This window comes from Anas platyrhynchos, chromosome 1, assembly GCF_047663525.1.
Source record: "Anas platyrhynchos isolate ZD024472 breed Pekin duck chromosome 1, IASCAAS_PekinDuck_T2T, whole genome shotgun sequence".
Lineage (NCBI taxonomy): Eukaryota > Metazoa > Chordata > Aves > Anseriformes > Anatidae > Anas > Anas platyrhynchos.
Window position 1 is genome coordinate 130653901 of NC_092587.1, and position 25519 is coordinate 130679419.

Here is a 25519-nt window from a genome sequence, read left to right on the forward strand (position 1 = left end):
CCCATTAACTGTGCAGGGAGCAAAATGGGGATCTGGCATTTTGAAAGGACTTTTTGGCACCTTGTTTTATTGGTTTTCCTTCAAACATTTAAAAACCCAGACAGTCCCCCACTCGCAAAACTGATAACTTGGATTTTTCCTTTGGTGTGTTGGTGTGGGAGGGATGGGTTCTTTAATGACATGTGAGAACTGTATTTTGAAGGGCTTTTGTTTTCTTAAAGTAAAAAATTTCATGTTCTGACATTTGCCACTGAACCCTTTGCTTTGTTTTTCTTCTGTAAGACACCCTAAAACATTAGATGCACAGATTAGTTGCAGCCTGAGCCCCTCCCATTCAGTGTTGTCAGAGTTTTACAGCTGTAAAACTCGGTGGGCAGACATATTGTGGGTCTCGTACGAAGAAGAATGCCATTCAAAGTAACTAAATATATTCAGCATTTTTGAATTGGCAAATGCACTCTTTCCATTCCTGACTAAACTACGTCTGAGGACATTTGGTGAAAATGTGGGAACTGACAGCTAGGACAGATGGAATTGCGGCAATGATAGAAATGAGACTGAAAAGCAATTTTGAGCAGTCTCTAAAATATCAACAACCCAGACCGCTGTCTGGCTTCGTGATGGAGTTGCTGTGCAGTGGCAGTTTGCATGTGCAGAGCTTTGCAGCAGTCGTTCTTCACTCCTCTGTGGTGTTGTGGCGGGATAGGGATGGAGGTGTCAAGCATGTGGTTTTCTCCTTCCAGATGTAAATATTGTAATGGAAACCAGCGGGGAAGTCTGAGCCAGTAGGGCTGAACTCTCATGCAGAAGGAACTAGATCCTATCAGCATCGTAGCCACAGTATAGACACGTAAATGTAAACAGGTAATGAAAATTAAGACTATAACAGCAATTCTATCTTATTAAATACGGTGGTGCTCCTATTTGATTTTCTGGGTTTGTGGCATAGCGTTTGAGAGCATGAGGGTCACTGGAATTAAGCCGATGTTCCTGAAAGTAGCTTTGTACATCCTGGGCTCCACTGGTTTCTAACTGAACCAGGTGTCTGGGTGGTGGAAGAAGAGGCCAAATATTCCATTCTGCTTCTGGAAAATTAAAGGGGGGGCGGCATATATGAGGAAAGGGCAAGATTCAGACTTCATTGGAAACTGATCCTGAGATTCACTGTCCAATTTTGCAAAGTATTCAGCACTTGGACTTCAGTCAAGTGTGTGCTTTACTTTAGATGAGTGAATGATACTAATCAAAACATTATCAGGTGGGAAGCAAAGACTTTAATTACCATTCAGTCATAGGAATTTTACTTGTTTCACCTCTCTTTAAAACTTTCCTGTCTATTGTTTTGTACATATTTTTATGCTGTGTCTGTTCAAAATAATTTCTATTGTTTTTATCTATTCTCACTCTGTAGGAATAATACAAGTATCTATGGAAATGTGTTCCCAGGCTTTTTGATTATGTTTCAGCTTCTCCTAGATGTGCACAGATTGGCTGTTTCAAGTTCCATGTCTGTTCTACTATGCTTGTCAGCAAGGAGATATTAAATCCCTGGGAGGGTTAAGAGTGTTTTTGAAGGATTTGATGAGCTTCCAGTTCTTGATGCTCATCACATCGTTGTTCTGGAAACAGATTTGGGGTACCACATGTCCTTGCTTTAGGAGCTAAGCAGGTTAGGTGCTGTGTCTTTGGACCGTAAATACAAACTCCAGTTACCCACCATGAAGCTGCCATCCCTGGGTCATCATCCTCACGGTCCTGGCAATGGGAACAGCTTGCATCAACCTCCCAAAGCATGAAATCAGAACTGGATTTTCTGCACCTTTCTACTTGCTTCTGCTCCCTCTGTATCCTCACAAAGCAATGATTTGTGTTATTCTTCTACGAGGGTTTTTTGACAGTTTAAGGTCAAAAAGAGACTTTTGAGCATTGAACATAGCAAGGATATGCGACAGCCTCAGTCCCATGCAGAAACTCTCCTTGCACTGTGGGCACTGAGCACCTGAAGCTGACTTGGATACATCTTGTGTTTCTTTTTTCTCCCAAACTCATTTATGATTTCTTGTTCTGTGTGCACTGACCTGTTCAGATTGGCTTTACCTTCTATCCATGCCTCGCTGTCCTTGTTATGTGTCTTTTGTTTTGTTTTCATCACCCAAAGTCTGTATGAAAAGAAAAAAAAAAAGCTGGTTTCCTGTAGCTCTAGCATGTTATTTGGATTGCCCAAGTCAAACCTTAACAAGTCCTTATGTTCTCATAAATGGTTTGCCTCATAAATGGATAAAATGGTTTTCAGCAAAGTACAAATACTTTGATAACCAGTGAAAGATTCAGATTATAGTGGATAATTTGAGAATGCATGCTGCAAATATGCAAACTCATTTTTTATAATGTGATAAAAAATTACTTTTGCACAGAGTCATTCTTCTCCAAAGGACTGGCTTCCTGGATTTGATTTTCAATGATGGACTGTGCCTCCAGTGAACATCTATAACTGATTTTTTGAGACAAAGACTAATATAACCTTTCCCTTTCTATTTTCAGGCTTTATATGCTTTATCCCTTTGTTTTCTGCCACTGTTGTATTATGGCAAGATGGTTTTTGAGTATCGTCTTTTTCTTTTTTTCTCTCTGAAGGGTAATTTCAGTTGAGTTGCACCCTACTGAGAGTAATTTGGTGGGAAACCAGTTGGCAGTATTCTGTTAAGTTTTCATTTGCCTCTCTCTAAAAGTCTAAAAATATTCCTCCTACAGGAAATGTTTTTCATTCTGTTGTGTCTTTTGCTTCCCGTAGGAGGTATTACTTTTAATTTATTGAATAAACCTTTCTGAATTTTATTCCCATAAGACTTTAGGCACAATAGAGCCTTTGGGTAAGCTGTCCAAGAGATCTCACCATCTTCTGTTTTTAGAAGATAGGCTATCATTTCTTTATACAGTGATATCAAGCTCTGGGAAAAGCTAACACTTATGTGGAATGGGAGATTTTGATGCTAAAGAATGCAGTAACTTCTCAAATTTTATTGTGTTGATCATGCATATCGTGTTTGTCCTTTCTTAAATCATAAAGAAATGCCGGTTTTCTTTTCCGTTCCCTTGATTGTAAGAGGTTTCATAACAATATTTTGATTTCAATCTCATTACCATGATTCCTTTTCTAAGTGCATGTGTATATGGGAAGGCTAGATCCTTGTAACATCCTGCTTGGAAGTCAACTTTGTTTAGCTGTTAATTTAATGTGGATGACAGGGCAGAGACTGTTATTTAAAAGGGGCGGAGAGGGGGAAAGGACTGGGACAGATTACATTTTCATGGTCCAAAATTAGACCCTATCTTCTCTACCCTAAATGAGAACAATATGCTTGAGTTTTCTTGTGGCTATTTCATAACATTCCTGCTGACAAACTCTGGTGTGCCTTTTGCTCGTTGCTTCACTACTGTTTCCCAAGCATGTGTTCGTGTGTCTGCATCTCCTGACAGCTCTTGCGGCAGTGCGTATGGGGGCATGGCTCTTACTATAAGCAAAGTGGGCTGCGCCAGACAGTGGGTACCAAACCATAGCCATCTGGGAGAATGAGGGCGGCCAAATTACATAAATAAACACAATTAGGAGTTTTGCTTTTCTCAGGAATAACGTTCCTTACTTCTGCATTCATTGAGTGAATAAGGAGTAATTAGCAGTCAACCTGCCTGGAGAGTTGTAAAGCAACTTTAAATAAAATAATTAGCAAGATTTATGTTTATACATGCATATATTTGAAAATTATGTGGTTCACTGTATAAAATGTAGGCTTCTTCCTCCTTTTTTCCACTTGCAGTCTCAGGCCTCAGATAAAGACTTTTGTTTTATAAACCTCTCCTCGACAGAGGCAGAATGGATGTGAGAGATGAGCATACTTTTGTCTTTGTTGGTGTGAACTATGTAACAGAGCTTCCTCCTTGTATTTTAGCCCAAGTGCAGCTGAACTGCAAGATTTCACATGGGTCAGAGGAAGAATCCAGGTAAGTTAGTGAGCACAAGGAAAAAGAAATGAAAAAAATCCCCACCAATCCACCTTCTCAAATACAAGTGTTTTGCAGAGATGTCTCTAGCAGAACTTCATCAGGGATTTGGTGTGATCTTGACTGGTGGGAAAGTTTCTGTACTGACTGCCAGGCACCTGTGCTGCCATCTCATTTAACCAAGCTTGCCTACATATACCAGCATTGGGATGCCTAGTGCTCACCAGGTATGTGACTTCTGGACAGTGTGTCACCTGGACAGACCTGCTCTGAAGTGGAGCTCCATCCATTTTTGTGGGTTATTTCACTTTGGATTTAAAAATGCTGAAATTTTGGCAAGTGTGCTCATGACAGGCCATATGATGTGCTGCCTAAAACATTTCAGTTGAATGCATTTAGTAAAATTCTGGTGCAGCAGCACCCCTGTCAACTTAACTTTCCTAGCTTTCCTTTTTATCATCTTCCTGAATGTAAAAATAATCCGGGAGAGAAACATCAGAAGAACGAAAAAAACTGAAGAGCTCTGTGAGAAGGAAAGGAAATCTCCTGCTGAGCTTTGGACTGGCGATTCCACCAGACACAAAGGGAAGTAGGTGTGGCAGCAGGACGATACGTGCCTTGCCTATATTGTCTTGCACAGCAGCAGCTGAACCTGATCCTGAGCTAACAACTTAGGAGCTTAATGGCACACTTATGTAACTGGGATCAGTCAAAGCTAAACTGGAGTAGGCAGATGGGGCCACACAGCCCAGAAAAAGCTAGTACCAAATTGGCTTGCTGAACTAAATGCTTCCATGGTGCTATTTAAAAGGAGCACAGGACAGTTTGCTGCTGTTTACGATGCAGCGGTGGGCTTTTTTGAGCTTCTGGAGCATGTTGGTCTACATCTGATCTCCTCTGTCTCCTCTCCTTGTCCTTGGGAAACGATTTTGGCAAGCCTGCATTGAGCTGGCAGAGATTTTGTGAAGCAGGTGTGTCTTCTGACATCGGGTATGAAATTGGGCTGACAGAAGGAACTCATCCAGACTAAAACAAAGCCTCGATGGCTCAGAGTCGTGACATTTTCCCTTCTCCATGAGTACTTTTTTCCTTCAATGGACAAGAAAGCGAGAAGAGAAAAATGGGGACTGTGGATTACGGCCACGTGGCTGAAATAGAAGGAAATAAGGATGTCGAGAAGAATGAAACAGCATAGGAAACAAACAGCTAAGTAAAACAACATTAAGACTGGCAAACGGGGTTGCCACGGAAGTGCCACTGCAGCAGGGAAGAGCAGAGCTCTGGCTCCCACCTGCCTGCACCTCCCTGCACGAAGTTCTGGCCTGAGGCTACCCCATCCCACGTTTTGCTGTGCTGAGGTGTCCCCAGGGCACAAGTGTACCTGCTGGGTGGCCTGGACATCAGGGAGCTCCTGCCCACTGGTGGGATGAGAGGTGGGTGTTTGGCCCTGTGGTGCTCGGTCCTGGCTGGCTGCCACCTTGTGTTGCGCTCTCTGGATGGTTCTCACCATTGTCTGTAGGGGCAAGATGTTTGGGACCTCCCAAGTCACTTTGGAAGATGGCCCTCAAGCTCCTAGATGGTTTAGATAGCTTTTGGAATCTTATTCTAGGTCTTTTATATCCTTACTTTTTTGCTATATTAGTCAGAACTAACTTCCTTCCTTCCTTCCTTCCTTCCTTCCTTCCTTCCTTCCTTCCTTCCTTCCTTCCTTCCTTCCTTCCTTCCTTCCTTCCTTCCTTCCTTCCTTCCTTCCTGAAAATGTCTTTACTAATGAGGTCTTCCACACAACCAAATACCATTTATTATCAGTAAAGGGGTCTTGTGCCTTGCCCATATGTCTTTTGAGCTGTTTCTGATTTTGCTAGTGCTTTCAACTTGTCTCTGTAAATATTACTCATGTTTTCTTTGTGCTGGCTTTGTGGTGGTTACTGTGTGTTTTAGCACAACTTGCAACATTATTTTTGCTTTCTACTATCATTTGTTATTTTCATCTTGTGACAGAGGATCTCCTTGAGTTTTAGAAATGGCTTGAGACTGTACCAATGCATTATTAAGGTCCAAATGTATGTGCTTTGTTTCTTTAGTGCAGTAGCATCCTGCTTATACATTCTGACAGTAAATGGAAATTCTGATTGCCATAGAGTGCAGGATCTGTTTTAATTGACGAGATTAAAAAGAGAAGATCTGCCATTCTTCTGTAAGTTGTTCTGTTCTGGCATAGCTCATGTAGAGGATGCGCTCTGTGAGTTGTGCAGTATTTTTCAAATTGCTCTTCGTCCCCAGGAGTTTTCAAAAAACAAAGCTCCCTGGTGTTTAGGTACTGCATTTGAAGGCTTGGTTGTTGGAGCTCTCTGGCAAACTGGCTGGAAGCTGGATATTGTTTTGCTTTCTATGGAGGAAATCCTTCCTGTACTCCCAAGACTGTAGAAGGATGCAGCGGCAGCAGAGCCAGCAAGGTGCCATTAGAGATAAGGGCGGTGATGCTCCATGATAGACATTGCCAGCACCCCACAAGTGTGGAAGAGTAGTGTAGAAGACTGGTAGCAGGGGCAGCTCCATAGAGGTTAGCTTGCTGACCCCTCTTGAAAGAATATCCAAGGCCAAAGGAGACTAAAAGCAGAAGAGCAAAGGGGAGCTGCTTGGAGTGTTCCTTGGGGCCAGCGATAAAGGGCCAGGGCAGCAAGGGAAGAGGGCTCCTTCCAGGGCTGAGGCTAGGGATGATGGTGCAGCAGAGGCAACTGCTCAGCTGCAAAGGACACAGAACAAGCAGCACACAGGGAGAGTAATGGGACCTCCTGTCAAGTCCAAAGGTTAATAATTTGGTTATTTTATAACCCAACATTTGCAGGCAGAGAGACTGAGAAGCCTTGCTGGGAAGGGCAGGACAGATTTGGGAAGGAAGGACTGGGATGGCTGAAGGAGATCCAGTGACCATTGAGCACAGATGGAGATGTAAACGAGAGAGCTGCTGTGTTGATCCACTCCGTTTGGGCTCAGAGCACCATGTAGGTTGTGGGATAAGTGCCTTGCTGCAGCTCGTCTTATTAGCAGCCTTTATTTTGTGCAGTGGTGAAGTGCTCTAATTTGCTTTACAAACCTTAACGAAGCCTGGAATTGAACCTCCGAGGAGGGAATTTGTGAATTGCATCTTTACATTATGGCACCTTCGGTGAGGGGTGGTTGCCCAGGAGAGCAGGACTGCATGTAGCTAATGGGAGGAAGGGGAAGAGTTTAGAAACGTGATAAAGAAAATGGAAACCAAGATGCTCTGGGATGGTTAGTGTTATGAACTGCAGGGGAATTAGCTAATTTTTGTGACAAGATGTTTTGCCTGTAAAATATACATGTAATACTTCTGGTTTTCTTTCTTTGTAGACTAGCAAACAAGGTTTGATATGTTATTCTTTGCATGGAAAACATTCTTTTTTTCTGGATCGTTTTCTTTCATGAGGATTGCCACATGGAAAAATGCCAGTTTAACCTTTTCACAACCATCAAAATAAATCCAAGTTACTAAAAAGTAACCGAGTCCAAGTTTCTAAAAAGCTGCATGTTGGTTACACAAAATTTCAATGTACAATGCCCAGGAAAAGAAAAAACATGTACAATTTTACCTTTTCTTACAAAGGTAAGGTATTATTGAGAGGTACATCTCTCAGAAGCAAGTCACCATTTTATTGTCCATCTCTTCCTTCGTTCTGCCAGGAAACATCTCCCGGCTACGAGATGTGGTTTCCTGAAAACGAGACTCTCCAAAGCAGGGTGGGTAAAATCCACAGTGGGCAAAGCTGAGGCTCCTCAGACATGTGTTTGAATTCTCAGCGCGGTGAGTCAGTGGAACATTGCTTTGTACTCCAGCACAGCCACATCTGTGACCGCACTGAACAGGCACTGATGGCACGAGGTGTCCTCACCAAACTCACCCAGGTGCTGTTCATCGAAGAAGGCAGCCTGCAAGCAGTTGTGAGATCAAATAGTTGGAGGTCGGTTGCCTCCAGAGAGAACCGGAGGGCTGTGCCTTTACTTCAGGGTGGGGAATTGGTGATTTATGTATTCTTTGCTCAACTGGCGCAACATCAATGTGTAGAAAAGGATTTAACATACCAGATTTAGAAGAAATGAAGAAATATTCTTTTATTTCTTTTCCTATGTTTTGTATTAGGATAACTCTGGAAATATTCTGTGTCTGGTTTTGCTTTTGTTCTTCCCAGCTTTTTAGGAAATATTTGAACTAAAAGAATTGAGGCAGTGTTCAATACCATTGAGAGAGAACTGAATTTTCCCAGCTTGGAAAAGGATCAGCTGCAGATTTTACTGCAGGGACTAAGAAAGCTTTTGTCTGTTTCTTCTTCCTCCCCTGGTGTTATGGGTCGGGGATGCCTCTGCCTCTGTAAGCATATGTTTTATTTACAGTATGTGTAGCTTACATGCTTCTTGGAGCATCTTTTGTCTTCCTCCCAAAGAGCAGCAGTGGGCAGGTGACTGCTCGGTCCTTGGGATCTGTATCGGGTTGCCGCATCAGCAAGGGGCAAGGCTCAAAAAATCAAAGCTGCAGATGAGCCTGTGGATTTGACAGCTAATCCAGGCAGGAGCATGGGAAGTGTCTGTGGTGAAGACTAGGTCTCTGTGCCACATGGCCCTGCTGAGTAGGGCAGTGGGGTTGGCGTGATTTGGCGAGTGCTGCTGGGTGTTTCCCTGATGGGGGGAGAGGATGCGGCATTAGTTATTTCTGGCAACTGCACAGCCCACAGAAATTATATTTAGCTGTTAGATAACTGGTTTAAACTGGGATTATGCCCAAATTAGAGAAGAGAAGGTAAAGCCGAGTGATAAGAGTATCTGTTTTTTCTTCCCTAACTGTAGTGGGTTTAGGGACAGAAATGGGCATCTGCCAGCATGAAAAGCCTTACAGAATCCGGGGAGGGCATGGAATTTGTGTGGGCATCCCTGTACTGCTGCTGGCCTTGCATCACAGATGTGATTTTAACATTACCGTAGTGTTGTGGTACCCTATTTAAGGGCCAGAACACATGCAAATTGTTGTATAAACACAAAATACTTCTTCTTTTTTTTTTTTTTTCTTTTTTTCTTTTTCTTTCCAGGAATTCTGAAGAAGAAATAACAGAAAGACACAGTCATACCAGGAACTATATACAGACTTTGTTGTGATATTTAGTGCCCTCAGAAAACTAATGTTTTGCCCTTACTGAGTTCTAGAGAGTCTTAAGGCGTGGAGATAGTAGGTTAGTGATACAGATCTTTAGGGGGTATTTATTCAAAATATGAGGGGAGGAATGACGTTCCCAGGGCACAGAACCAGGTAGAGGAGACTTGACATGGTGGAATGAATCACTGAGGTTGATAAGGAGGATGAGACTAGTTAGGGAGGGGATATGTTTAGTGTTTGATGTAATATCCGGCTGAGATTCAGTGGAAAGTTATGTAGAAAAAGGTGACCAAAGCCAAGCAGTCTTTGCAGATCATTCTGGATGGATGTCAGTACAGCAGTGTTGTGTTGGAAAGGTGAGGAATGACAGTGCCACAGCCCTTGAGAGGATAGAATCTGAATATGATTTCTAGCTGGGTTTTGTATTTAAAAGACAGTATGTTGGTGATTTGAATACCTTGAATATCTTCATATATCTTTCTTTTTCTAGCTCTTTGCTAGGGGCAGGGAACAGGAGGACTACTGCATATTCTGGCCTGTGTTGTCTTCTAGCCTCCGTATCCTCCAGAGGTGTGGATTTTCCCTTGTCCCTGAGGGTATGTCTAGAGTCTCAGCACACTGTGGTGTGAAGACCTCTTGTCCAAGCAGTGAAGTTGATGGGGCACAGAGCAGGCTGCTGCAAAGCACCTGCTTGCATCCCGAAGTAGGGCAGCCACAGTCCCATAGTGACTGAGCTAAGAAGCCTGATGACACAAAGTAATGCCTTGAGGAGAGGGTGCCTGGCACTGGGGAGCTGTCCGAATAGTAAATGGAAAGTAAATCAATTTAAGCATCAGTCTCCTTTTGTCTCTGCAGTATTGATTGTTTCACTATCACTTGCTAAACCTCACTGGGGTGATGGATCATGCTTACACAGTACCAGGAGTCTGACACCCTTTACAAATGAGATTACCTGGGGATGAAGCATGAGGACATTGAGTACAGAAGCTGCAACTCTAGGCAGCAACACCATTTTTATTTTTGATTATTTTTAAGAGCAGCAAAAGGATAGTTATGATGATCACTGCCAATAGGCTCAGTAATTCCTTTTGTATGAAAGCTATTCAGCTTATTCCAGGCACCTTTTGCAGTTTTCTTTGCACGTTAAATGTCTTAATGGAGAGCTGGCATCTTGCTGTGAATTATTAACAATTACCTAACAGGTGTTTACATATGTTTGCCTTGAAATGTAGCTCTGTAATGCCACCTGAAAACATCGTGTTTTTGGGCCTGTGATTTAACAAAGGTGCAGGTCAGGTGGGACAAGGTGGCTCCCACTTACTTACGAATGGCAGCTGCGCTGAGCCTCCTCCAGTGTTGCCAAACAGGCACGCCCGAGTTTCTTCCCGGTTTGTTACTTAACTAATTTACCAGCAAGGCTGAGATACCTGCGGTAACTGTAAAACCTCTCCCCTAAATGGTTTCTTTGTAATTCCTCTGCCAGAAGAGCCCAGCAGCCTTCAGCCAGGTGCCGGAGAGCATTGCGGCCTGCAGCCCCGCTCATGCCCGAGCCCGGAGCAGGATGGTGGCAGCCTGGTGACACAGACCAGGGCACGGCTGTCATTGTCTTCAGCCCTTGACAAGGAGAGGGGCACGCAAAATATGTCGCTTTCTTTCGGATGGGTGTCCTCGTGTACTCAGCTCGGTACCTTTCTGGAGACAGACTGTGTAATCTTTAATAATTTCTGACAAGAGAGTTGCTGGGTATTACAGCCAAGGTTGCGTTATGCAGCTCTTGATCTTGATCCTGCTGCCCTCCATAACTGCATCGTCCTTCCCCATCCAAGGACTCCTGTGAGAATTTGCTTTGATGGAAGGCAAGCTTATTTCAGTCAAAAATGTTCTTTTGCAGCAGCCACCTTTTAGTACTGGAAGAAAGAGAGTAAAAAGCAAAACACAACAAAAGCAGTAGAAGCTGAAAATCCATTCTCCATTTAAGAAACTGAATACCTCACTTGGAAATGCAAGTACAGAGTGGTGACGTTAATTACAGGTGACCTCATCACACAAGAAGATGAATTAGTTTGTACCTTTTGCCCTGGAAAATGGTTGTTTCTGTGTCTTGATTTGATCAGTGTGTGAGAAGCTGAGAGTGGGATAGCCAACCTCTCACTCAGGGTCCCATACTGGAGCCCTGCTGCAGCACCGATGGCTTTCACAGCAGTCCTTGCCCTGGTAGTTAGCCATTACCAAGAGGGATCTAATGATTTACCTTTACCTGAACAAACACCTCATAAAGAATCAAATGGCAGATGCAGTCACTTCTACTGTGACAGCTGGAAATTTGTGGCGCTGGAGGGGAGCACATGGAAATCTCTCCACACAGCAGTTGCAGCTAGTGGGGCAGCTCTGAGCTCCCAGGTGTGTTGGTCACCCAATGATCTCTTGAGGTCCCTTCCAACCCCTGCAATTCTGACATGGGACTGCTTTGCAGTGCTGGTGGCACTGCCAGGGCAGCTGCGTGCTCGTGGCCATGCAGGGACTTCTGTGGCCCCTTCTCTCAGATGTGCATGATCCCATACACAGGAACAATGCTGTACCTCACTGAGTATTTAACCTGTAAGGTTTTAGATCTTTCCTTCATCTGAAATGACAGTAAATCAAGGTGAATCTTAGAATTGGCCAAACCATGTATTTCATCTCAATTGATAATTCTCTTTACTTGAAAAAATAATTTCAGTTTTCACAGAATACAGTTGGCTCTCATTAAAGGGCATGTATGTCAACTTTCTGTTGGTTTCTGATCCTGAGAGGAAAGCTCCAAATCTGCTCATAGACATAGTGGAAAAGAACTATTCAGGTGAAGAATTAATTAATATTTATGCTGCTTTTATCTTACTAGAATGTGCCAGACTTTAAAGTGTCATGCCATGATTTATTTTGCAAGAATGCATGCAAGGCACTATTGTGTAGGAGAAATATTTCTAGCCCCTAAAAGCAGAGACATTTGTAGCAAGTTCTGCTATTTAAAAATCCACAGCCAATGACTAGACCACCTAACATGAAGCTTTGTCAAGCAGAATGCTGATATTGATGTGCATGGTTTCTTTATCAAAGATGGTTTTATTTAAAATGTGTCCTAACATCTTATGGAATCAATTAGATATTACTTCGCAAATGGTATGGTGTTTCAACAGATGTGTAAACACCATGCTCTTCCTACCAGGAAAAGGTCACAGATATGTCAGTCTTAAAACTCAGGCTGGTCATGAAGAAAATGCTGTCTTTTATGCTGAAATAATAGAGGGTACCCTGGTTCCTATTTTGGGAATGAAGCAATATGATTTTTCATCAGTGGCAATCACAACACATGGTCCATTTCTAATATACATGTTTACTTTAATAACATGAAAACTAATATTCAATCAAAAAACCTTATAGTGCAGTGCTGTCAGTCAGGACTTTGCTGCGGTCTCCATTTGACAATATTTATTTCTGTCTCTGATTGGGATTTGTTTTTTCGGTCAATTTGCCTTCCCGTAGTAGGGAGGACTGTATTTATTAGATCTTACTATGTCTAATCTAACATGAACACCTGCTGGGAAGCTATAATACAATGTCAACTGTGGCAGTGAGATAGGGGCCCCATTTGTTTTTGCTTGACACTGTTTCATATTTACTGTATTTTTTTTTAAATCTTTTTGGAAATTTTTGTTTGGTGTGAATATTTTTCTGAGCTTCCCCATCAGTCATTGCTATGTTTTACTTCCATATACAAGACATTTTGTAACTCCAGTATGTCCCTGTATGATTCTCTTGATAATCTTATGTGTAAGACACTCTGCTTCCTTTCAGACTTCCTATGGGCACAGTCTTAATTATGACACTTCTTTCACTTTGTTGTTCTTTGTTCATTAGATGAATCAACACTTAGTGGCTTAGACAGATCAACCCAGAAATACTCATTCAAATTATGAGAGGAATAAAGATAATTCATTTAGAAAGTGTGTTGATTCTGCAACTTAAGTATTCTGAATGAGAGAGAAGTGCAAAGCATGTATGATTATTATATATCTATTATGCTGTTTGCATCCACCAAATTAACAGATGAATGCAGCTATAATGTAGCATTCAGGACAAATCATTTTTAATCATTTTTATATGGGGTTTGGAATTTCTTTGCTTAGATGCCTGCACCTTGGAAGCTGACAGGTGTTGTCATTCATGTTAGAAGTAGCATTCAACAGGATATGAATTATTTTGTCTTTATGTATAAAGGTAGTATTAAATTCTGTCATCCTCTGCTTCTGAAAGGCTAAAAACCAGATAAAATTGTTTTTAAAAGCATCTATGCTATGTGTAGCTGAATGAGAGAATGAATCAATGACCTGAGAATCCATAGGGTAGCACAAATGCACATGAATTTATCTCTAAGTTTGGTGCATTTATTTGGAAGCTATATAATCAGATCTGTGTAGATGCATGGTTTGAAGCGTCCCTTGAATTGAAGGACTTCACTCATTTTGATGTTTTGCTATAAATATAATTTCATTTACATTTGATGCTGACATCAGAAACAAACATGCAGCTAAAAAGATAAGATTTAAAAGAACTACCCCAATGCAACATTGTGATTTTTTTTTGCATATGCATATGTTCCCATATAGTTTCGTGCATGAATAATTTGTGTACGTTCCAAATGAAGGACGAAATGTTTCCCACATTTGACTTTGGCAGGCAGAATGGTACGTGTGAAAGTGGAACAAAAATAAAGATTCATTATTGGCCTCACATCTGAGGAAGCTCTAGAGCATAATATTTTCCTCCAAAGTTGTCTTTAAACTTGTGTTTAGTAAATTAGCTTCAGATCTTCCCATCCAGCACTGTTCTAGCATATGAAAAAGAGCTTTGGCCACCATTTGCTCTTCTCCAAATACTGACCATCAAACTGCAACGTGTCCATGGTGCGTCTTGACATAATTTATGGACAGAGCTATGCTGCGGAGCTAATCCTGCAGAAATGTTCATATATTTAGAGTTAGAAAAAATCAACACATAGAGCATCATGCTAGAAAAATTCTGGTTGACTGTATAATGACTGCTTCCCACTTGAGTTTAGAGTCAAAGTTATACAAGCAACTTTACCATCAAAAATTTGGAGTTTTGAGTATTTATGTTCATGTTTGTTTTTTTTTTTTTTTTTTTTTTTTTTCTGAAGGTGGCCTGTCATATGGGATTGCAGTTACAAACTGCCAAAATGCTAAGGCCAAAAGAGAAGGCTTCTGTTTTTTTCTGCTTTTTTTGTTTTAGTTGGTCCATCCACATACTAAAATTCTGGGAATGCTCAGAATATAAGTTACTTCAGTATAGTTCTATACATGGGTTGAAACGTGGGGTTGATGTAGTTGATTTTTTTTTTTCTGTTGTTTTGTTTGGCTTTGTCAATGACAAGTTGCAAATGGAATAATGGAAATTCTGCCCCCTTCAGCAGAACCTGCGTAAACATGGGCCCTCACAAGGCCAGTAGTTTTAATCTAAAAAAATGTTCAGTCTACATTTAATGTCTTCCGTATCTCATTTCCATGGTGTTCAGATTATTGGCTTCAGCTCCAGTGAGATAATTCAAAATGCCTCGTGCTTCCCTAGCTAATTACAATGGTAGGTGAGGTGTATTTGGCTGTTCCCCATCCACAGTTTTCCTGGGGTCCCTAGATGGATTTTAGAGCCTCGTCTATCTTTGTGAAAATGCTTTCACCCATGACTCTAAAGAATGGTTTTTGCATCTTTGGTGTAATATAACTCTGGGTTGAAAATAGCTCTGGAGTGATGAATGGACCACCAGAAAAAAACACTAGCTGACAGATTTGAGGCCTCTCAGCAAAAATTTTCTTGTCTGTAATGAGTCCGTAAACATCCAAACTTTGCTTCATCATGTTGCTAAAATACACATGGCTGCAGGCATGTGCTGTGAGTATTCAGACAAGCAAAATTCCCTTTAGCCATGGAAAAGAGAAGAAAAGAGGTCACTGGGAAAATTGCCAAGCCTATATAATTTATCTGGAAAATACAAAGGTGTGAATAGCAGCCAACATTTCAGTGAGAGTAAATTACAGTAAACCAGAGAGAACTAAGGCATTCTGTTGTGGTTTGTGCTTGGATGCTTTCGGCATTTGAAAGTTTGTTGTTTATTTGGGAGAAATTCTCTAGGTGCTGTGGATGTCCTACGTTGTCTGTAGCTTCTTGTGTGAGTCTTCAATTATATTTTTCTTAGTAGCCCTTTAAATCTGTGTTTGGGTCTTCAGTTCAGACTTGTTAAGTAAAGTGATTTTAATCTTTGATTTTAAACCTGTACTTAATTAGTAAGCAAGGCACTTGATTGTTTTGGTTATTATTTCATAGTTAGGGAGATCAATTTGTATTGATTGATAGCTATTTCATGTGTTGAGTGTCAATGGCAGTATAATCTTTAATTTGGTACTTCTTTTATGATTCAGACTGACAAACTGCATACATACTCTCTGCTAGAGATGGTGAGTGATGTGTTTGTTTAGCATGTGGTCATATTTTACTTGTGGTGATGTCTTTTTGGAATTCAGTTCAAGATGCAGAATTCTCATCAGTGTTATAAAGTTGCTTAAACAACACCGCATTACATGTACGAGAAGCACCGAAAAGTGAGTGAAACCATGTTTTGCTGTTAAAAAGAAGGGAATTATCAGACAATCAATTAGCGCAGTATGTGCATTAAAATTAATTTGGATCAGGAGTTTGCCTTTGGAAACAACTCTGTTGATGGTCTGCACTTGCTGAGCTTCACTTCACATCCTGGAGCAGTCTTGGAGCACGTGAACTGAATTTATTTCAGATGAAATTCAATGGCAAAATGTGCTGCTGCGTGTTCAGCCTGCATTAGGTATGCTGGAGGTTTTAAAAGGCAAGCCGTGTTTTGCATCTACAGCTAAGGGAATGATTAACTTGTTAGAAATCCTGAAGGCTGTCTTTAGGTAGGACTGTGTAGGTGTCTGATTGGACTGTCATTACCACTTCTTTCGGTTTGTAGAGCTATGAGGTATCAGCCTCTTCTGCCAAGTTTTTATGGATTTGGAGGAAAAAGGATCTTTCTTCCAGTCAGTTCCTCAGCCTTTAAATGAACTGGTTCTTGCTCTGGGCCAAACTGAAAAAAATATTCTTTATTATCAGCAAAATAGTTTGTAGTCAAGCAAGCCACTTTGGCGGTTTATCACTGTGATCCATCCTACACGTCCTTAAGCAGTTCATTCTCCTGTTTAGTGGTTCAGCTTTCTTGTAAACTTAATCAGCAGACGTCTAGTGGTTAAATTTAATTTCAGTTCTTTTAATACAGTGTGAAACCTTACATTGTAATAAATAAGATTTTTCACATTTGGATAGATCTGTTTAGAAATAAAATAAGTAAAAGTTGTAGTTATCTGTATTGTCAGTCACGCCAACATATTTAAGAACGCTTGCATGCATATCTGGCCCTCATTATTTCTGTTTCTCATCTTCAGCTATCAACAGTATGTTTCTGGAAAGAGTAAGTATGGCTGTTACTTTGCTAACATCCTTTTGCAATAAAGATGTAATGCGGAAGACATACAGAAATCATGCAGCTTTGTGTTTCCTTGCCCAACCCGGTGGCTGGCCTTGGGCTGGGGAGTGCATGGCTCACTGCTGTGTCCCCAAAATAAAGCAAAGGAACAGTGCAACTGGGAAGCTGGGAAGCCTTAGCTGCTCCTGAAGCGTTGTGTTGTGGCTGTGGCTCACTGTCTGTCCTCAGTGTGTTTCTGAAATTGGTATTGCGGGCTAGCTGGGACTGGAGGGGAAAGGGGGGTTCTGCCTTGGGTTTGTGGCTTAATCCTGTGCACCGCAGAGTGTAAGACCCAGGCTAGAGCTAGCCAAGAAGGCAGCATGGACACAACTTTTAAGTATCCCGTGCAATTGCACTCTGCATGTGCAGGACAATGCACTTCAATGGGCTTGACGTTCCTGTGCTCACCAAGCAAGAGGTCCTGAAAATGAAGGAAAAATTTTCCTTGTTGTTTTTGCACTGTCTAGGGCCAAGGTAAGCACTGATACTGAAAAATAAAAAAGTTTTTTTTTTTCTTTTTTAAAGTAGAATCTTAGCACAGTTTGTGCTTTTGGCTATTAAGGAAAAAGTACTCATTTTAGTATTTCATCTTTTAGATAATGATTGTACTTGAACAATGTGTTAAGCATCTCAGCCCTTCTGAGCAGGCAGCATTGTAAACTCTTGGTTATTTTGTAATGTAGCTTGGTCCCCAGTTTGGCTACAGCAGCACAATTTCACAGTATGTGCCTGCAGTTTTATATCCATTTTCGACAAAGTTTTTCTTCGGCATATTACGTGCTGTCATTTGATACTATGATTTTATATTCTTCCCTTCCCCTTCTTCTCCTGCTGTGGTTGTGATTTCTGTCAAAGTTGTACTGCTGCTTGCAGTTATCTACCTTTTTCACAACTCTTCTTCATCGTGGTGTATAAAACATACAACTTCCAGACTCTTGCATTTTGCCTGCAGTACATTAATCTCTACATTCCCTTCCCAGGGAGGTCGTGGAGGATCAGACCTCAGAGGTCTCATGGAATTTTCTTTAACAGAGTCCAAGGTCGTGAGGCTGAATGCATTGTTTGAATATTCATCCAGCAGGACCTTTGGATATGCAGCAACTGAACTCAGCGGAGCACTGCTGCTTACAGCAGTCATGATCGGTCTTTGTTTATTTAACCCAGGCTGTACTTTAAAGAGGTTTTGGTTACAGGCATATTTTGAGTCCTATACAGATGGCAGCAGCACTGACCTCCTTATATTATCTCTGAGTATCTTTATTGCTGCTGAGCAAAAAGGGAGGCTCTATTCTTTTCACATAGTTGTATAATTAATGAGTTATTCTAATGGCTTTCAGATCTTATTATTTGGAGAAATTTTGAGTGAAGTTACACAAGGTCAGCATTTGAAAAAAAAGTGAGACTACATTTTATAGTTTAGGGAATAAGATGCATTCTTTACCAGTTCTGGTAGAATTTCAGTTTAGATAAAAGTGTCTCTAGTTCTTTGGATTTCACAGAGTTCTCTCCCAGATGTGCAGGGCTAAAAACTGCTTTTTCCAGATTCTTCTGTTAGACAACTCAAGGACCTGCCAGCACATGAACTTTGCCAAGCTTCAAACAAGTGATTCTGATAATGCTGCGGACAGTTTCCCCATGGCTATTTTGATCCTTGTGACAGAAAGGAAAATGGTAAAAATCATGTGTTTCCACTTAATTGCTTCTGAGAAGATGTGAACAGTTATAAAAGCTAGTTCAAGAAATTCACTAGTATTCACAGCAAAGCAGGAAAAAGAAACAATAAAAAAATGGGGTGGAGGATTCGAGGCACAGGGTTAGGAAAGCTTCATCCTAAGACCCTGAATGGATGCTGGTGTGGAAGTTGGGGTACATCTAATAGGAGGTAGGGAGGTGAAGCTTCGATATCTCCACAGAGATTTATTAAAGGTGTATCGGGAGGTGTCTTCCTACCTTTCATACACATTAAAAGGTTGTTTCTTGAAAAACTTGACATACGTGGAAGAAATCTGCCAGATCTGCAGTGTTTACCACTGCAGTCTCAGGGACTTTTGAGTAGCAGATGCTCAGAGCGGGCTTGGTGCATGTCTGCTGGTCTGTGGGTGCAGGGTCTTTGGGTGTAAAGCTGGGATGCTTTGGGATGTCAGACAAATAAGTAGAGTGTGATGGCTCACTTGAGGTCATTTTGTCCTTCAGCTTGCCTGGCTGGAGCAGCTGCCATCCTGGCATCTCATGGGCTGGTGTGGCATTGCTCCAGTGGCCAGCAGACCTGTATTTTGTTACATCTCCATTGGCCAGTTTATTTTTTAGTATTGCCCTCTTAACAGGGATCCTTCTGCCTGAAAGGTAGAGGATTATTCCCAGAGCAGCCCAGCCAGCAGTGCAGAGCAGGCGTTAATCTCCAGTGAAGGGGAGATGACAGGCTGCCAGGGGCAGAGCAGGGGTAACAGCCTCTGCAGCCGGCACAGCTGGCGCTGCAGAATGACAAGTGGCCAAGTGCTTCGGCATCAGAAAGGCATTTAATACCCACTGTGCTCTTATTTCATGTTGTCGTCTTAAGGGATGAAACTCATGGTAATGCTGCTCAGCCTCGCAATATCCGTAAATTCTGCACGGAATGCAAAAGCAATTCGCAGTGTTTAGTTTCACTGTGTAGCAATAGTTGGAATATAACTGAAGGCTCCGCTGCAGCCATTTGAGGAACTCTGACTGGTTATGGTAAAAAACACTGAGAAATGCAGCACTTGACTGTCACTAAGAGATAACGCAGGTGACTTGAGAAGTTCCACACCAGTCAGACTTTGTGCTGTGCGGTTTGTCATTCTGCCTCCAGCTGTGGCTAATGCTAAACGCTGCAGAAGAAGATGAAAAAATCATAAAGGGAGCATGTGCATCTGTGTGAGTACAATTAAAGAAGAAATTAGCATGCAGTAACTTCGAGGAGAACTCTCCAGCAAGCAGAAAATCACAGTTCTGCCCATGTGCTTTGTCCCAAGACATACATATGTGTTGCCTTACAGGGCGTAGTTTGTCTCCTTCAGAGTGTGCAGCATAAATGATGCAACCACGATTCTAGATACTCAGCTAGCTGTGACACACGGCCCTGAGAAATGCTCATTATTCTTTGGCTTCGCTGTTCTTTTTACTTTTTATTTATTCAAACAGATTACATTCCCATTTGGATGGGATTAGCTGTGGTTAGAAAGTATTGCTGCGGTTTGTCCTGTGAAAATGAGTGGAGTATTATTAAGCTGTGAGATGTCTGTTTCATGACCTGAAACGTTGGATAGAGCATGCAAGAGAGTCAGCATTTGTATCTAACTAGATTTCCTGTCCTATAAAGACATGAGGCACGTTTGGGGACTTCTCATGAACTTACCGCTCCTTTTCTCTGGGGAAAACACAGAATTTAGGGGTTTATTCAAAGCTTTTCTAGGAAAGAGATGTGTTTATTTCTCCCTTGCTATTGAGCTTCTGATTAGCATTAATGAATGTATCCAAAACAGGCTAAAACAGTAGTGCCCAGCATTTTGCTGTGACCTGCCTGCGCTCTGTGTCCCTGTTGCGCTCCCATCCTGTGCCCAGGGAAACACGCACGGTTGTTTTTTCAGAAGCCAGCAGAGTGGCTCGGACTTCAAACTGCTCAACTTTGCATTTTTCAGGATTTAAAATCACCAAATAAGTGCAGTAGAAGTGATTTGCATTTAATGCTTATTTGTGCCATTTAGGATGGCAAATCAGAAATTCCTCAGAGCGATCAGATTATGCACTTGGGGCTCCAAGTTCATTTTCCAAAATGTGAAACGGGGCATGTAAGCCACTGTCAATAGTTATGTTGCTGCTATGAACATGAAGTATTTTTCCTAATTTCATTTAACAGCTTTATTTTGGATACAAGTAATTCTGTTAGTGTTGGAAACCCATGCACAGAAACACGGCTCTGATGTTTAAGAACTGTGACTTTAATCGACTAGCCCTGGCTCTGTGAAAGCAGAGGGCAATGTAAACAAGAAAACACAAACCATAAATGGTGAAAAGCTAACTCCTGAATTTTTACCTCCTGAGCTAGACTACCGAAATTTTGTGCTGGGAACCAACCTCAGCGCAAATACACACATTTATTTTAGTAGGAAACGCATTTCTTTCCCTCCGTGGCAGATAGCTGTTAAAACGCTGTGTAGCCGCTTTATGCTATGTACGCATTTCTTAGCACATATTAAATTGTTCCTTGGCTCAAACTGACGTGAAATAAAAATCTGCCTATATTCAGATGGAGAGAGTTAAAGAGTAGAGCAGAAATCAAACTAACCCCTGAGACAAGCTTCTTCTGGTTCATTCACCCCCTGGCAATTGCCGTTCCACCTCCCGGGGTGTGACCTGTGCCCACCTCTGGCCTCTTCCTCGCCAAGGAGGAGCAGCTCTACTGCAGGTGGCACCTGGGTTGATACCACCAGGCAGGAGAGCAGCATACTGAATTATATATATATATATTCTTTTTTATATGTAACTAGCACAGAATTCAGCAGCAGGCACGTGGAAGTGCTGGTCTGGTGTCTGTGCTTTGTATTTCTCTGCACCCCTGCCTTCCTGTCAGTGGCAGAATATCCTTCGCTACTTTCAGGATCTTGCTTGTGACTGAGACTGCTCCCATCAGCTCTGTCCCTCTGGTCACGTAGTTGCTGCTCTACTGATGAAAGCCACTTTGCATGGTCCTCCAGGCCTGACATAAGGGAGAGATGCTGGCTTCAGTGAACTTTGTGTCAAACCCTTTCTCAGGAGCTGGATGCACACCAAAGAACCCATTCCCACAAGAAAGGAGCGTGATCTCAGCATTCTCTGTCTTCCGAGAGAGCTCTGGCTCCCATGGTATAGTTTATTTCATCCATGAATCAGTGGTAAACACAGAACGAAAGCTTACTACTTTTTCAAGCTGGACCTACAGAGGAGAATTTGTTCTTTTTGCTATTTTGAGGCTTTCTATTTTTATACTGCAAGCAAAAGAGCTACCTAAGTATTTAACAAGAACCTCTGATAGCTAAGCACAGTTGACTGTCAGGACTTAGGGACTGGAGATTGTTTCCTCGTCTTGATTTTTCCAAGACTTTTCCCACCCCTTTTGAGCCAGTAATAAATTGTCCCTGATTTGTCTTGCCTGTAATGTGCCTTCATTGTATTCCACAGCTGAAGCGATTCTCCTGAGAGAACAGGAAGCAGTTTTCTCAAACTTGTGTTTGTAGCATTCTGTTGATAAGGATGGACTTCTGAACTCTTCCTGGTTATCTATATATAGATGTTCTAACAACTGGAATTAGATAAAACTTGTCCGTGTTTTATCCATCTGTTACTCTTTGACAACATTCAGATACAACATGACCAAGGTGGTAAAAACTGATTTTTACAAGAATTCAGCACTGAAAGAAGACTTTGCTCACTTTGAGATGCTAAAATAGGGGACTTCAAGCATTTTAGATGTGCAAAATGGGTAGCTTTTTGGATTGAAAACTGCTACATAAAGGCATTTGAAGCCTCCTATAGTCATCAGGATTCCTCAGCTGGATCCAGGAATATCATGCAGAGCTGCAGAAAGCCCTGTATGCTTGCTTACTATCTGGCAACACAGTCTTCAGCAGGGCTCTTTGATCCATTCCAAGAACACTTCACATTTTAAGCTACACTCACATCTTTTAAAATACACTCTGAAGATGTGTTAACGTTTTGAGAGAGTCAGCAGGGTTCCGAGGTGCAGAATATAATAGCCAGGTAGAGCTGAGGCTGCTGCCTGATAGGGACACACACAATGCTATGTATATATTGTATATATGAGCATTGCTGGCCACACTGATCAATGCAGACTGAGGACACACAGCACTCCCACAAAGATGACCTTGCACCCCTGTGGCAGATTGCTGGGAGGCTTTCGTGAAGTCTTTGAGCTGTTCAGTGGGAAACAAAGAGAGCGGCCAGTTCGCCGTGGAAAGATGGATTCGGTACCCTGGAAAGAAGGAGGCCTTGGTGTGTGTCATATTACTCTGAGTCAGCTTTATCACTGGGACGATTTAATGATAAAAGCATGTTTCCTAAAAACACAGATTTACAGGAATGGAATGAAGTCGCTAAAAAAGTTAAAATCACAAAAACATATCACTAAGGGCACACTTAGAGCAAATTCTTCTTTCCTGCTCCAGCATTTCAGGTAGCTTTTAAGGCAAATTAGTTATTTTACAGCCTGTTCTGTAAAGTTGTTAGGCAGAAATGATGAATTACAGGGGTCTGGCTGCTGGGTGGTTACCGGAGTTTGGTGGCTTTGGGTGTTCCCCTCCGTTGCTGGCTCAGGAGGGAAAAGAGCTCCTGCCTCTCTCCTGCTGCCCCTGGCCCTGTTCCCCATGGTGGGCCATGGGCAGCCCATAGTGGTGCTGGGCCAAAGTCACGCCATGGCCCGATGAGCTTCTCCAGATACCACTGCTTTTAAACACCCTGCACCCTCAGGCACTAAGCTACTTCTGTCAGGTGTTGGTGCCCTTAGCATGACATGCAACTTCTATGCAAGTTTTATGTAATGAAAAATAAGAATAGATTATTTTTCCCTGTGCTTGTTGTACTTGAGAACTTGTGCAGAGAAAATAACCCAGATACATAAAAACAAACAAAAAAAAAGGAACAGAGCACCTGGATGCTGTGATCTTTTACTGCTTAATAGGCTTAGGGGAACATCTAGGACCCTGCCAGAGTCTGGTTTCTTACTGAGTTTGTTTAATTTTGCTGCACTGGAAGTGGTCTCTTATGGAATTAAAATATTAGAGAGGAAAGATTCAAGAAAGAGCATTAAGCTTATTAGAAATTTGGAGTTTATGATCTATTTTTAGAACGTGGAAGTATTCAACACTTGGTTCAAATTAAAGCACAAGCCCGTAGGCTGAATCTGTGACTTAAAATGGAGGAAAGGATAAAAGGTAGAGTAGCTTTCAGATGCTAAATGCTCTTTTTGCAATTAGGGGGAAATTTTGCAATTAGGGGGAAATTAGGAAAGCCTTCTGTCCATAATGAACTGAAATTAGTTGGCCCAAGGTGACATTTTCAGTTCATTGCACCTGTTGGTTATGCTGTACGATGAAACAGCTCTGAGCCAGAACTGGGGGGATAAAGTCACCAGAAAGGCGTGCTGGTTCATGCTGAGTAAGGTTGTCCTGAGCTGGGAGCTGTTGAGCCGTGTGAATGAAAAATATCATCATTTAGCCTAAACCAGTGAACTAGTCTTGAAATTAGAAGAGTTTTCATTGCATAATGACCAGAGTGCTTGCCGATACACAAAATCCCAACCACCTGTTGCAGCGGCATGAGCTGTAGTCCTCAGATTTGACCCACCTAAGTACTTCCTGCAAACAAAATGTGTGAGACCAGGATTATAATACTGAAGGTTGCTTGATTCATAGTAGCTGCCGATGCACACGATCTTGCTCCATGGAAGTAAAACAATTCAGGTGGCTTATTGCACCTGGTGGCTCCTGGTATAGGTTAGTGTTGGCTGGAAACAAGGTACTGGCACCAGAAGAGTCACTGCTGGAGAAAGGAGAATCAGTCTCATGGCTTGAGTTCTTGTTTGGCTGGCTTATTCTCCTTTTTTTTTTTTTTTTTTTGTCTTTATCTGTGAGAACCATTTTATATGGATCTCAGCTGAACTGTCAAAAGCTCTCATATCCTTGGAGGGACTGTCAGCTCTATTCAGTTTTCTTTTACAATGCAAGGAGATTTCCCAGCGACTCGTGCATTGATATCATTTCTTGAAAACCCTGTAAGGATTTATTTATTTTCTACCACAGAAAACACTGGATTGAAATGAAGAAGCTTTTTTTAAAGGCCAGGTATTGATTTTGTTCCTATCGATAGATGGGCTTTTTTGAGTTGGCAATCGATAGTTACATAGGATCTTTTGAAAGTTTCTGGGATGTTACACCAGCTGCAGAGCAATTAACCATTTCAAGCAGCAGTACTTGCTTAATCTGCTTTGGTGGCATCTAGAGAGGCATATGGATGTTCTCCTGGGCAACGATGAGGCTCCACGGATCTTTCAAATCTGGTGGGACTCCAAAAACGAGTAAAAATTCTGTTTTGTAAATTAAGATCAGAAACTATTATTAGCTTTTGTTTGTAGCTCAAGCATGATGTCATGTTTGGCAGAGCACTCCAGTAAAACTCCCAGCTCAGGGCTCAGATCTGTTCTTTCTCAACTGGGTGTCTTCGATGTCTGCTCTTGAGGCTGCCTGTCCCTCCTAACGAGGGATGGCTCTTGCGATACCGGCTTTTTAAGGGCTGGCTCAGTGTTATCGCCCTCATGGGAAGAGGGACGGGAGGCCTTTCTTAGAGCTGGTCATGACCGCCTGATTTCCAGCCACCTTATCTGTACATAAAGCTGGATTAAACAGCTTTAACTTTTTATGCTGGCGTAAAGTCCTCTAAGGCCATTCCAGCTAGACAGTCATGGGCTTTGTGGGAGAGGCACACAGCACTTGCTCTGGCATTTTTTGACTTTTATTCCCATCCTTCTATTTATACTTCTAAATAACCATAATAATTTAGGGTTAAAAAGGAATTGAGGAAGTATAATATCCCAACAAAAACATATGTTTGGAACCGTAAAGCACTGCAGGAAACGATGTTCTTCCAAGTTTCACGAAGTTACAGTATGTTAACTGCTCTTTATTTAAAGTCCTTTCCAGTCTTGGCTTTTTGTGCAATTAGGGCAGGAGTTGCTGAGTTTTGGAGTAACTGCA

At 41.9% G+C, this 25519-nt stretch overlaps 1 protein-coding gene across 2 annotated transcripts in view; it reads left to right on the forward strand.

The window, feature by feature from the left end:
• The window catches only part of ARHGAP6 (Rho GTPase activating protein 6), a 317079-nt gene that overhangs the window by 6128 nt on the left and 285432 nt on the right, over positions 1-25519 (forward strand). The gene's annotated exons all lie outside the window — the stretch shown is intronic.